Genomic DNA, 15,787 nt, shown 5'->3' on the forward strand with positions numbered 1-15,787 from the left:
AATTGGAAATTGTCTATTAAATTTTTGTGTGTGTTTTTTCCTGTTTATTACTGTTAATTTCCTGTTTATTGCTGTTAATATTCCTGTTTATTACTGTGAAGCTGTTTTGAAACAGTTGACTTGACTAAAAAGGTGACTTGACTTTGTTATTCTTCTAGTTATATATAGCAGCTAATGGATTGGAAGTCTTGAACATTCACAAGAAATGGCCTACTTCCATGTTAAAAAAAAAAAAAAAGGGTAAATAGCATAATGTTGTTAGCTTGACAATATAGGCTACTTTACTGTATTCTATTGTCGAGTCTAGAGTGTACGGCGTGTTCCAAATCAATCACTTATGAGTTTCCATGATGCTACATTATTAGAAGATGCCTAGCTAAGCAGTGAGGTGCTGAGTAGATTTTGACTGGCTTGGATATTGAAAAGCAAATGATTTTTATAATTTCACTGAGTCATTGAAGTCAGAGTTAAAGAGCAGGTACGCTTTTATAGATGTGACTGGTGAGTAAGTCAGCACAGTGCAAGTCATATTGCTGCAAAAGCTGCAGTGAGTCTCCCAGGGAGGATTGCAGCATTTCTGTGCTACTGTAATATAGACTGTTTATACAGCAACTTTACATAGTTGTCATTATTGTTCCAGAATACTTCAAAAAATGTTATATTCACACAGTTAAGTAAATGTGACTACCTTTTAAACACCCAAATGACTGAAATTGCAATTTTAAAGGAACAATTTAAGTGCATATATGGTTTTCTTTCTTTCTTTCTTTCTTTCTTTCTTTCTTTCTTTCTTTCTTTCACACAAAAGATGACAGAATATAGCCAGTGTCAAAACAAGGCTGTGGTTCTAGCCCAACACATTCCTAGAAATAGAACACAAAAAGTCAGCCTGCAGTTTAAACCAGAGATGTCAAACAAAGCCAAATTATTATTTTTTTAAATAACTGTTTTTAAAGAACTTCCTGTATGTTAAAATTATTTCATTTAATGACATAAACTATACTTCTTTGCATGCACTGTGAAGTTGCTCAGATTTGGAGATATTTAGCATTTGCTCTATCTATTTAATTAAATGTTTAATTTTTGGACTTAGGGTTAGTAAGTAGGGACTGTAAGAATGTTTAACAGACTACTTTATAAATTATGTGTGTGTCTTTAGTTAGTCTTTCAGTGTCTAACTGGAACGCCACCTTGACTTCATTACCCCTAAAGTACATAGAAAGTGAGATCTCTGATTGCATTACACACAAACACACATGCACACCTGCACCTAACACCTTGTACTACATATCATTCTCTCCTAGTAACAGGGGAAATTCTTTGCAATTTTTTAATAATTTATGTTATAGGTACAGTAGCAGATCCACTGAATTTAACAAATGTGGTTAATCCACACCAACATGTTATTTGACTTTCTCTGTGTTTGTGTGTTAGAGATCAAGTAGACGGAAAGAGAGAGGGAAAGGATGTGTGTAATGGCTCTTTATGTGTGTTTGCCCTCTCTTCCTCATTCCTCTGTTTGTGTGTGATTTGTTTAAACTCACTAGCTTTCACCACAACAAAGGCCTCAAAAGGGAACAGTGAGTTTGAGTTTCAGTGGTCTGGGAATACTTGTAAACCTGGCCAAACAGGGCATGTAGACACGCACACACAATGTATTTGCACAAACATTAAGTGGCCTAGATTGGGAGAAACAATAGAGTTCTATTGTTTTATTTTTGGCTAATTATAAATCCTGTAACCGTAACTGTGACTAACCCAAATACTTATATACTAAGACTAACAGACAAAGTTAAGTAGAGGTCAGCTGTTAATAATATTAAGAATTTTTTTTTTTAATCACCAAAATCAGTATATTAAAATAGAAAATAGTTCTATTACTATTTCACATAATGACTGTTTTTACTATATTTTTGAGCGAATAAATGCAGTCTTGGTGAGCATAAGAGACTTTCAGAAACATTTAAAAATATCTTACCAAGCCCAAATGTTTAAACGATAGTTGAGTATTATCACATGAACCAAAAGTATGCCCTCCAAACACTTGTAAAAATGTATTTTTGTCAATGACCGAGCATGCTGTTTAGAAAGGATGGCCGTGCAAGGCTTTATATTTAGATACATCGTATCAGTGGAATTCGGACTGGAGTGGGTGGGTGACGTTATTCACAGACTAAAGTATGATGGATGGATTGCAGGTGATTCTGTTCAGGCTTCCTCTGTCCACCGCTTCCTATGTTTGAAGTTAAGTGTGTGAAGTGGTCTGTGCTGTGCTGTGCTTTTAGGACTCTCCCATATGAAGTAAGGCAGTGAAATATTTCACACACTTGTGTTGTTTCGCCAAAGCAGAAACACTGTATTGCACATGATTTCAGCACAATTATGATCATGTATAATTATGTACTTTTTAAATGTGACCATTTGGATTCAGAGAAATCACCCTTTAAAGACAAATAACCAACATGAAAGCATCATAAAAGTTGTGTGTCTCATGATGACTCATGCACTCTTGAGCCTTCTAAAGTGAACACCCTGTTTGACAAAGAAAATATAATGAAGTGGGAAGAAAAAAAACACGAATGCATGTGCCTTTTAGCTTATTTAAAGGGATAGTTTACTCAAAAATTTAAATTACCCCATGATTTACTTATCCTCAAGCCGTCCAAGGTGTATATGACTTAATTCTTTCAGACAAATACAATTGAAGTTATATTAAGCTTGGCTCTTCCAAGCTTTATAATGGCAGTAAATGGGTGTTGAGATTTTGAAGTCCAATAAAGTGCATCCATCCATTATAAAAACTACTCCACATGGTTCCAGGGTGAAAATAAGGCCTTCTGAAGTGAATCGATGCATTTGTGTAAGAAAAATATTCATATTTACAACTTTATAAACCTTAATTTCTAGCTTCCGCTAACTGTCGTATGTGCGTTTACAAGAGAGTGGCGTTCCAGCGAATGATGTTGGACGAAAGCGTAGCGTACACAAAGGAAAATCAGTCTCTTCTTGGCTTATTTCGAAATTCAAATTTTTTTTTTTCAAATCTTCACGTTTACTTCTAATTAGTGATCAATGTTTTGCTCTCTCCGCTTCACTTCCACTTTCGTTACCGTGTTCGCCTACGTCCTACATTGTCCGTACGACAGTTAGTGGAAGCTAGAGATTGCGATTTATATTTAGTTAGTTTGTAGCCTGGAGCCGTGTGGAGTAGTTTTTATAATGGATAGATGCAGTTTATTGGACTTCTATTGGACTATTGAATATCAACAGCCATTCACTGCCATTATAAAGCTTGGAAGAGCCATGGATTTTTTTTTAATGTAACTCCGACTGTATTCATCTGAAAGAATAAAGTCATATACACCTACAATAGCTTGAGGGTGAGTAAATAATGGGGTAATTTTCATTTTTGGGTGAATTTTCCCTTTAAGACATTAATTGCATGTCTTACACATTTTATGTCTACATATTTGCTGCACAAGTTTGTGTAGTGTTTTGTTTATGCCTGTTTGGTGTGTGTGAATAAAAGAGACATTGTTCATGTTCCTTGAATGAGCCAAACTCTTACTGTCTTTTATGGCGCACACAGACCACAGCAATTAGTCCAATTAGCCCTGGGCCCTAATGAAGTTTACGCTGTGGTGTGTTTGTGTGCGAGGAACTGCTCTTTGTTAATATGCTGCCCTGAAGGAACTCCTTCTTCTTACATAATACTGCATGCCACAGGCTCTCACAGAATTTCTAATTTCTCTGTCTTTGTGGTTTTGTTTGTTTGATCGCCCTTCTGCCTCTCGCCCTGTTTTTATCCTCTTCATATTCTGCCAAAGCACATTCCTTTACTGCATAATACAACTTTGCAAATTTTTTTCATTTTACCAAATTAGATTTTTCATAGCTCAAAGCTATTACTCCTATTTTTCTCTCTTACATGCTTTTGTTGTCCCCAAAGACTGTAATTTCCTTTTCCTCAAATCATCACTTTTTTCCCTGGGCATGAATATTTTGTCGGTTCTGTGAGAAATAACAGGTTATCATGATGAATATGTCATCAGGCTCTACATGCTCTGTAGAGATGATGCATTACATAATCAAATCACCTTACAGTACAGTGGCTTCAGAGTCTTGCTCTTTAATTCAGTGGCTTCAAAAATTCCAGATGTGGACGAGTTTATTTCCTCATCGCTACAGATGTAAAGAAATTTAGCATTACATCACATGCTCACCAGTGGATTCTCTGCAGTGAATGGGTGCCGTCAGAATTCAGCTGAGAATTCCAAACAGATGATAAAACATCATAATAATCCACATAATCCACACAGTTTAAGTAAGAATCTGCATGTTTGTAATAATTTGTGTTGCTTCTGACCAAAATACAAGTCTTCTATCCATAATAGTATCTATAATCTCTCTAGTGAAAAAGTTGTCCCATCTGAATCAGGAGAGAAATAAGCACAGATTAAGCACCGTTATTAAAGGAGAAGTCCACTTCCAGAATAAAGATTTACAGAGAATGTACTCACCTCCTTTGTCATCCAAGATGTTCATGTCTTTCTTGTATTTTCACCCTCAGCTTCAAAAATCATTTTGAAATCATCCTACTTTGCTGCAGATGTACCGACCCAGTCTTTGGCAAAGAAGATCAAACACCCCTAACAAAAAAGGTAAAACAATGAAATAGGATGATTTTGAAGTTGAGGGAGAACATGAGATGGGAATTTTCCGACATACCCTAACTGTCATGAACCGGAAAAAAAACAGTTCAGGCAGAGTAAGACAAGATGAGCGTTTGACATAAAAAGTATTTAAATTGTGTTATTTTTATGAAAATAACCAATCGTTTCACTAGATAAGACCCTTCTTCCTTGGCTGGGATGGATTAGAAACACATTTGGGATCATTTGAAGCCACATTTAAACTATATTTTGGAAGTTCAAACTCAGGGCACCATATCAGTCTATTATATGGAGACAAATCCTGAAATGTTTTCCTCAAAAAACATAATTTCTTTACAACTGAAGAAAGAAAGACATGAACATCTTGGATGACAAGGGAGTAAGTACATTATCTATAAATCTTTGTTCTGGAAGTGGACTTCTCCTTTAATCGAAACAGTCAGAAATCGTTCTAAACAAATGTGTTGGTGGATTTTGATATGAGAGGACAGTTAGAGAATGGACGGCTTCACTGGATGAACCATTATTATGGTTTATGGACTCATATTTTGGCCAGAAGCATCTCCTTGAACATTCATTTTGATGGCACCCATTCACTGCAGAGGATCCATTAGTGAGCAAGTGATTTAATGCTACATATCGCCAAAACTGTTAAAATCAAATATAGCAACTTCTATACAGTGGTAAAATGATTGTAAATCAAACTTTGAGTGTTTTTTTCTATTCTATTCAGTTTAACAGAGCATCAGGAATAAAGACTGGACTGTAGTAAATCATTATATTGGATTTAATTGAAAACTCTCTTTTGGACCAGCAGTGTTTCATTAGCCTTTATGGTCTGTTTTGTTTTGGAGATCATAAGGTTAAAGCTCCAGGGAAACAGAAGTGCCTGGTTGGAGTTAACTAGAATATCTGTGGTCAGTAGGGAAACCAAGCGAGCAATCTGGACCCAGCAACAGCAGCTGGTATTTAACCACCCTGAGTCTCTCAAACTCCTTTTTGCAACTCCTGACACAAGGTTTTTAAGTTGTAAAGCTTTGACAAATATCACGCAAAAATGTACCAAGCAAATATTTTGGCACTGTTTCAGAAGCTTGTTCCGAGACAAACGAAACGGATTCTTCCTTATTTGGATGGGTCTTGTGTTCGGAAGGGACCCGAGACTTGCTGTGTCTGCGTTCATATTTATTTTGGACGTCTGGCTTGAAATTCTGAAGGAAGGATACAGTTGCTGTCTTCAGAATTGAACTGAATTTGCATTTAAGTGCTATGTGTTTGGTTGGTCACCACCAAAATTGACTTAATGTGGAAATAAATATAATGTAACTCACATTCAGCTGCCTGACTTAAATGAAAACTAAAGAGATAGGTGAGTCTGGTAGTTAAAATGGCTTATCTACTGCTCTTTTTTTGTACAGCTTTAAATAGGGGCATACGCACTTACACAGACACACACAAATGCAATCTTAAGTGGTGACAGTCTGTAAGTGTGCCCGCCATGGTGGCCCTGACATGTTGTGACCTTTCTCCTTAAAGAAAGAGTAGTCACCTTTTCTCTGTCTCTGTCACATATTTTTTAAAGGTCATCTCTGTACATGTACTGCACTGCAAAAATGTCATGTGCTTCATCAGTATTTTTGTCTTTTCCAGACAAGATTTACTTACTTAAAGGAGAAGTCCACTTCCAAAACAAAGATTCACATATAATGTACTCACCCACTTGTCATCCAAGATGTTCATGTCTTTCTTTTTTCAGTCGTAAAGAAATTATGGTTTTTGAGGAAAACATTTCAGCATTTTTCTCCATATAATGGACTGATATGGTGCCCTGAATTTGAACTTTTAAAAAGCAGTTTAAATGTGGCTTCAAACAATCCCAAATGCGGTTATAAACGATCCCAGCCGAGGAAGAAGGGTCTTATCTAGCGAAACGGTCGGTTATTTTCATTAAAAAAATACAATTTAAATACTTTTTAATCTCAAACGCTCGTCTTGTCTTTCTCTCCCTGAACTCTGTGTATTCTGACTCAAGATAGTTAGGGTAATGTCGAAAAACTCCAATCGTATTTTCTCCCTCAACTTCAAAAATCATTTCAAAATCATCGTACATCACTGCAGAAGTTCCGACCCAGTCTTTGCAACGTGAACATGCAAAGAAGATCAAACACCTTCAACAAAAAAGGTAAAACAGCGACATAAAACGATTTCGAAGTTGAGGGAGAACATGAGATGGGAGTTTTTCAACACACCCTAACAGTCAGAATACACAGAGTTCATGGAGAGAAAGGCAAGACAAGCATTTGAGATTGTTTCGCTAGATAAGACCCTTTTTCCTCGGCTGGGATTGTTTACAACCGCATTTGGGATCGTTTGAAGCTGCATTTACACTGCCTTTTGGAAGCTCAAAATCGGGGACCATAACAGTCCATTATATGGAGAAAAATGCTGAAATGTTTTCCTTAAAAAACATAATTTCTTTACGACTGAAGAAAGAAAGACATAAACATCTTGGATGACAAGGGGGTGAGTACATTATTTATAAATTGTTGTTCTGGAAGTGGAGTTCTCCTTTAAGAAGCAAAATTGTGTAAATAAATTAATATAACTGAATATATTGACCTTAGTTCTTTTTAATTCCTTTTTTTTGCATGTGTCTTTTAGAATTTCAACATTTTAATTTTTTAATTTCCTTTCCTTTCACAATGAATGCATGTGTCTTTCTGTGTTAGGTTATTTATTGGATTTTTTTTTCTCTGTGTCTGTGGTTTCCCATGATTCTTTGTGAATATGAGTATAACACATGGGCATATTGTCGTATGTTTTATAAAGGTTTATTTCTGCCAGCAAAAAGTCTTTGTGGTTGTGGCTTTCACCAGTGTAGGATTTTCTATGTCTGTCACAGTAGCAAGAATCTGGATCATGTTCCAGTCATAACGGTTAAAATAATATGAGGCAGAAGTGAACTGAATTAAACCTGACTGATGGAGCTCTGCTTTATTTTACAGCGTTATTGCTTTCTGAGATCATCATGTAACCATACTGCCCTGTGTCACACAGTTAAGCACATGATACAGTAAATATAATCTACTACATTCTACTGTAAACCACATTTTAAAAAAAAGAAATTACTCTGCAATACTGAAGCACTGCCAGCAGGACTACTTTCCAAAATCATTTTCTCGATTTTCTCTAACATTGTTTGATGATGGCTCGATTTCAGTCAAAATGAAATAAACCCTACCTGATCTTATGACGAAATTTACCTGTGGGAACTTTTCTGCAAGGCGTGAAATACATACCAATAAGTACACATCACTGCAGTTTCCAACAGAAATTAACACTAGAGGCAGTTAAACAGCGAGCACTTGTGATTATTTCCTACACAGTTTTGCTTTCTGGTGTTGTGCCAGATTACTACCCCCTAGTATTGGTAGGTTTAGGGTTAGGTGTGGGGTTAGGATTAGGCAATCATGTAGTGATTTCAACAAGAGAGGCTAATAATTTGGTGGGAGTCAAAAATGGGCACAACACCTGACGAACAAGCAAATAATTTAATTCGCGTTTGGTGTGAACACACCATTTAGAATACGGAATCCTTCGGTACGAATCCCATGAAAAACATGACTCATGATGAAAGACCTGAAAGATGAGAGATCAAAAAACAAGCTAAAATGGCATGCTTCCGATTGCATTTTTACCTCACATTCACTTTTGTTCATACTATTGGGTTTAGGTGTAGTACAGATGGTGTGTTATTTTACTGTGTCTTGGAGCATTAGAGTTATAACGACACTCAATGGAGATTTCAAGTCAGAACTGTGGTGACACCTACAAAACCAACATCACATGAAACATACCATATGTATGTTCATCTGTTCTGAGGAAAAAAAAACGAACACTCTTTTAGCTCCACTCAGTGGACATTTCAAATCAAATATGTCATGAAACGTACATGGCACTACATATTTCGCGTATTGTAAAAGGTTCCCACAGGTACGTTTTCGTCATGAGATCAGGTTTAAATAAATCTGGTAAAGTCGGCAATAGCCGACCCCAAACTTTAGTGTGATTCGTAATGAGGCACTTAAAAACTTGTGCAAATTTGTTTTAATAGGGGGTCCTCAGATGCCCATTTTCCACAAGTTGATATGATTATTGAGGGTCTTACTGAGAAGTCTTTAACATACTTTGGTTAAAATTTCTCAGTGGTAGTGTAAAAAACACCCTTTTTACCTTGTCAAAAAGAGCTCTTTTCACAGCAAGCCATTTTGGGACATGGCCTTTTAAATGCTAATGAGCTCTGCTCAGCCTGCCCCTCTCTTCTGTGCGGTGATGAGCACTTCTCTCTGAGACTGTAAACTTTAGCTGCATTTAGCCATGAAACTTGCTAACTAGCACATTATTAGGATATAAAACCTTATACTCACTTCTTCTGTAGGTGTAGGTGAATCACGAATGATTTGTGTAAACATAGACACATTTAGGTAGATCAGGGGGGGTGCATTCCCTTCAAAAACAAATGTTTTCCACTGTGTCTTCAGTGGCTCAGATGTCAGCAGTAAATGATGACTGCTATGTTCGTTATTACATCCAACAACAAAACACCTCAGTTGCTTAGGAGACGTTTTTGTCTACTCCTGCTCCGGCATCAAAACAATGGCAGACAGTTTACAGCTCACTCAGGGCGGGTCTAAGATAAAACAACACTGTCAATCAACTATCGTGGGAGGGGCCTGTGCAGAACTATGTCACTCTGCCAAGTGCCAAGGATGGCTTGATCTTAGTATTATTTATAGGGATTAAAAAAAAAAAAAAAACATTGGGTAGATTTTTACACTGCCAACATACATTTATGTTCAAACAAAATGTAAAAGTGAATTATGCATCCAATGACCCCTTTAAAATTGTATAAAATGTATAGAAGAAAGACTTTCTGATCAATGTTCATAACTTCCCACTAGATTCTCATTCAATTCTAGCTTCCTTTAGCATTTAGCATTATATTATTAGCATTTAACACTGCTTTCATGTAAACACAGTTAAAAGAGCTGATTTAGTTCAAAACATGAGCCTCGTTTACTTGCTGTGTATTGTGCCAGACGCTTCACTGCACTAATAGGAAGTGGAATGTGGTTTGTGGCGTTACGGGTGAAGCCACTAATGAATCAGCGTCTCTGACAGAGAGAGGAAGAGAGTTTGTGGTTTGGGCAGGGACGGAGCAGGCAAGAGCGTAAAAGATCTACACAAAACTTTTAGACTCACACACCAATTCATTCGGGCAACCAATAGAACACTAATGACAACTTTCGTATAACTTTAGAAACCCACACAGCCTCCACATCTCTCTAATGGCACAAACACACACGCACAACAGCAAAACAACCTCTTAAAGCTTCCCCCTCTCACTCCCACTAGCTTTAGATGGAATAAAGCTAATCAGGCTGAACATCAGCATTCATTTTGTCCTTCCAGCTCAAGCTTGATGCCGTCCTCCCCTGTTTTGTAGATACTATCATCAAGTTATGTAGAGTTGATTTATTTAGCTGACTCGAATGCTCTGGCTCCTTTAAATCTGTCATGGTGGTTTAAAAATATTCCAAATCAAATTCTTTGGCCGACAGTGGTGGTCTATTCAGAGTGATTTTACAAGACAAACACACATCCACTCGTACACACAGCAGATTCGTAATATATCATTGATTTTACGGCTGTTATGTATGGGATAAAAAATGACTTTATTATGCGAACATGCTCTCTACTAGTTCTGTCATATAAAGATGATTAAGTGTGACTGCTCAATAAAAGCCATTCTTTACTGTACCTCTCAGGAATATTATCAATAGATGCCATGTTTGCTTAAGTACATAACAGTCCTGAAGCTTTTTCTGTTAAGAATTACAAGGATTTAAAGAAGTTTACTTCCAGAACAAAAATGTACAGATAATTTACTCACCACCTTTCTTTCTTTAGTCATAAAGAAATTATGTATTTTGGAGAAAACATTTCAGTATTTCTCTCCATATAGTGGACTTTAATGGTGCCCCCGAGTTTAAACTTTAAAAATGAAGAAAAAAAACAAAACAATTTCTACATTTTTTAACCTTAAGTGCTCGTCTTGTCTAGCTCTGTGTATTCCGGCTCGTGACATGACTTCATGACTTCAAAATTGCCCTACATCACTGTTTTACCTTCTTTGTAAAAGGCTTTTGGTCTTCTTTGCACGTTGACTTTGTAAACACTGGGTCGGTACTTCTGCATCAATGTAGGGAGATTTTTAAGTTGGAGGACAAAATGAGAGTTTTTCTTCATACCCTAACTGTCTTGAACCGAGTGCACAGAGTATGCATGTGCATGGCAGAGCTAGACAAGATATTTTTTTAGAAAATAACTGATCATTTCACTAGATAAGACACATCTTCCTCGCCTGGGATCATTTAGAGCCCTTTAAAGCTGCATTTAAACAGCATTTTGGAAGTTTAAACTAGGGGGCACCATAAAGGTCAACTGTATGAACTGATTTCCTCAAAAACCATAATTTCTTTATGCCTAAAGAAAGAAAGACATGAACATCTTGGATGACAAGGGGGGAGTGAGTAAATTATCTGTACATTTTTGTTCTGGAAATGAAATTCTCCCTTAATAGGTGCCAGATACTCTGTTCCAACTCCACTTTCAGAACAACAGTTTACAAAAATTTACTCACCCCCTCATCATCCAAGATGTTCATGTCTTTTTGTCTTCAGTCATGAAGAAATTATGGTTTTTGAGGAAAGCATTTCAGGACTTCATTGGTGCCCCGATTTTGAACTTCCAAAATATAGTTTAGATACAGCTTCAAAGGGCTCTAACCGATCCCAGCCGAGGAAGAAGGGTCTTATCTAATGAAACGATCGGTAATTTTTTTTGGAAAATAAAAATTTGTTTACTTTTTAAGCACAAAAGCTTGTGTAGCACAGGCTCTGGGATGCGCGTCCATGACACTACGCACTGTTAAATCATGTCGAAAGGTCACGTGGAACGTAGGCGGAACTACAGACTCAGTGTTTACAAAGCGAATGCGCAAAGACTAAGACAGTGCATGTAAGTCAAACGCTGTGTACAAACAAAAAGGTACAACAATGTCTGATGATTCTGAAGCTGTAGGAGAAAATGAGATAGAGTTGCTCGTCATACTCTATCTTTTTGAGCCGGAGTACACAGACAATGAACTTAGACGTGATTCATAGTGTCGTGGACGTGCATCCCAGAGCCTGTGCTACACAAACTTTTGTGCTTAAAAAGTATGCAGATTTTTATTTTTCTAAAAAATGACTGATCGTTTCGCTAGATAAGTCCCTTCTAACTCGTCTGGGATCGTTTAGAGACATTTGAAGCTGCATTTAAACTGCATTTTGGAAGTTCAAAATCGGGCACCAATGAAGCCCATTATATGGAGAAAAATCCTGAAATGCTTTTCTCAAAAAACATAATTTCTTAACGACTGAAGACAGAACAACATGAACATCTTGGATGACAAGGGGGTGAGTAAATTATTTGTAAATTGTTGTTATGAAAGTGGAGTTCTGCTTTAATGCAATAATTAATTCAAAATGAATGCAAAACATGAATAATGTTTCAGTTGATTTTGTCCATTTGAAAGCAAACAAAACAACATTGGAGTCCACTGACTTTATTCCATCAAACTATTACTTTAATGGAGAGGTTGATTGATGCCTGTAGATGTATAAATAGTAAATAAATCTGTAGTGCTGTCACATGTAAAATATTTTCTGTCATATGGTTCATATTAATGTTCTCATGGTTGTCGGAATGCCTTTGAATCATCTGTCAGATCAGTTTCCTGCAGACAGTCTATATTTATGATCACAGTCTGTTTTTGAGAAGCATGCAAGAACTTTATGATGGATTTCATGATTTGAGATTGTGTTTCCTCCCTTGTATCATATTGCTCTAGTATTGCTTCCTGTATTTTACTCCTTCGCAAAATGAGAAAGATCCTTTGAGAACTTATCTGAGGTGATCATACGGTCTTGACAACACTCCTTTATCTAACACTTTAGAATTGGACTATATATAACATGAACTGTATGTAAAAAGTACTTACTCTGAGACTCATTAAAAGTGACATTTATAATGTTTCAAAAGTTTATTTTCAATAAATGCTGTTTTGAACTTTCTGTTCATCAAAGAATCATGAAAACAAATGTATCATGATTTCCACTAAAATAATAAGCAGAACAACTGTTTTCTGAACTGTAACTGTAATAAGATTTTTCTTTTCCTGAGCACAAAATTAGCATATCAGAATGATTTCTAAAAGATCATGTGACACTGAAGACTGATCAAAAAATAAATTACATTTTAAAGTAGAACATTCATAATATTTCACAATATATTGTATTTTTTCCCAACATATGCAAGCATTGGTGAGCATAGGAGACTTTTTTTTTTTTCTTTTTCAAAAAGAATGATAGTGTGTGTTTCATCATACAACTGTTGTGATGCCTCTGGTCTGCCCATTGAAACTTTATCCATGTACTGTCCTGTCACTGTATGCTGATCTATAGTGCTGACATTCCATAGGCCATGTGAGTGTGTGTGAAATAGAGAATTTAAAGAGACAGCAACTGAATTTGTTACCACTAATGCCTGGTTAAAAATGTCTCAATTAGCAATCTGAAGTATGAAAGCCCATATGTGTGCTAGAAAATAGCTAAGGATAACTTTATTAGTGTCTAAGTCATGTTATGAAAACTACAAGCTACTGACAGAATCTGTACTGAGCTGCCTTAGGCTATTTGTGCCAAAAACTGAATATCTGAAAACACAAATATCTTCCAGCCTAGCCTTGTCAAACAATGGAGAATTACAGTAAGTGTATAGCCGTGGCAGCTAGTCCATTACATAACGGAAATGCCAGCTTAATTGCCTGTTAACACAAGCTGCAGATGGCATTGAATGTTTGTCACACTCAAGTGCACCCAGAGGGCTTTGCACTAATATTGCCAGTAACTAATCAGGTGCTCAAAGCTGCAGCTGTGGATCAGAATAAAGCATTTTGAGGTTGGATGGACAGGACTTGATTTTCCCCTTTAGGAATTGGATTGTAAAAAGGCTGGAGTTACATACAGTATACCACAGTTAACCCAGATGGATGATGGGGAGGAGTTAAAAAATAAGGAAAATTAATGATATTAGTAAGAGTGTAATACATTTGTCAGTCGAGTCCATTTCAATTCCTTGTCTAAGATTTCATCTATAGCAGGAGTGCAAACAAATGTGTCCAATAGGTATGGGCACAAGTACTCTAGTACTTGATCATGACAATGATAATTGCCCTGACTTTAAAAATATAATTCTTTTTTTTTTTTTCTGATTGGTTAATGCGGCTCTTTGGCAGCACCTGAGGTCGGATTCGTCCAATCCAGCCTGCAGGTGTCCAGATTTAGCAATATCACATGAGCAAGAGTGTTTTCTCAAATATTAGTGCCATCTCAATTTAACTGATTTAACATTTTAGACACAATTATGTCAGTTTTTGTGCATTTCTGACGCAGTGTGTTTTGTTATCAAATGAACCTCATTTGAGTCAGTGATTCAATAAAGTCATTCATAAAGACAACAGCCCTCGCCTACTGGCAATTTTACCTTCATATTTATTTATCTATCCATTTAATCACGACAATCTCAAACCAACCAAGGTACTATCTCAAAAACACACTCTGCAAAATATGGTCTAATTATTGTGGAAAGCAAACAAACAACAACAACAACAAAAATAATTTTTGTCAATATCACATACCTCTAAAATAACCTAGCATCATCTTTGAAAAAAAAAATGTTTTCCTAGTTTTCTTGTAAATTATATTGTAGCTTGCAGGGTTAATATCAAAGGGTTTGTTCACCAAAAAATACAAATTCTGTCATTAATTACTCACCTCCATGTCGTTACAAACCAGTAAGACCTTTATTCATCCTAAGAACACAAAATAAGATTTTTTTTTTTTTAATATAAAATCAGAGAGCTTTCTGACCCATAGATAGCATCGCAACTGACACGTTCAAGGCCCAGAAAGGTAGTAAGGACATTGTTAAAATAGTCCATGTGACATCAGTGGTTCAACCTTAATATTATGAAGCTACAAGAATACGTTTGTGCACAAAGAAAACTAAAATAACGACTTTATTCATCAATTTCTTCTCTTCCGTGTCAGTCTTCAACTTTCGTTCACGAGAGTACCACGATGCACTAAGTTTGATACCCATGAAATATGCAACACAGTCTCGTTAGATAATGTAACAGTTTTATATTTTGGTGAATTGGTGGCAAATTTGTATCAATTTGCAGAGCTAAGTGTGAAAGTCCACCTCTAAGCCTAAACCTCACTGGGGCATAAGGAGATTATATGAAAAAGTATGAATAAGATTGTACAGACTACTAAGAATTCACCACAACTTCACCAACATAAAATAGTGTGTTGCCAATGGGACAGCTTCATATTAAAATAGTAAATTGGTACTGCACAGCGCATATGATCCTTAAATAGTCTGTGTTTTGCTTCCTTTACTTGATGACCCAGAGACTCATTCTTTTTAAAGATGCTACAGACTATTATTAGTGCTTTTAGTGTCTTTATTTTGGGCCCACCAAGTTAGGGAAGAACCTTCATGGCTTGAGCTGGGTCACACAGCATGTTATGAAAATCGTTCTAGAGTGTTCTTTCTGCATTAGTTTCAATGTATATGGGACAATCAAAAAATGAATATATTGAGAAGTGCTTTAGGCAATCTGTGATCTTTAGGCAATCTGTGATCTATGCTATAGCGTGTCTAGTCAGCTACATCTATCCAAGACTTCATAATAGTTTTCATTTAAAAGTTAATTGATTTTACTATGGAATTCTGGGTTACATCAGGACAACAATGGTGCCATAAGCCATAGCTGAAGTTACAGAGACTCAAATAGTGTTGACAGCATTTTCACTCCCTGAGTGCAGAACGTTTCTCTTGGCAAGTTATAAATCTGTCAGTGGCGATGGGATATCTGACAACTGGATCTTATTTTTGTCTAAGTGCTTTCTCACTTGCTCTCTCTAACACTCTTTAATCTATTA

At 36.4% G+C, this 15,787-nt stretch overlaps 1 protein-coding gene across 8 annotated transcripts in view; it reads left to right on the plus strand.

The window, feature by feature from the left end:
• Nucleotides 1–15,787, plus strand: part of sorbs2a (sorbin and SH3 domain containing 2a) — a 68,983-nt gene that overhangs the window by 8,836 nt on the left and 44,360 nt on the right. The gene's annotated exons all lie outside the window — the stretch shown is intronic.

The sequence above is a fragment of the Labeo rohita genome, chromosome 1, assembly GCF_022985175.1.
Source record: "Labeo rohita strain BAU-BD-2019 chromosome 1, IGBB_LRoh.1.0, whole genome shotgun sequence".
NCBI lineage: Eukaryota > Metazoa > Chordata > Actinopteri > Cypriniformes > Cyprinidae > Labeo > Labeo rohita.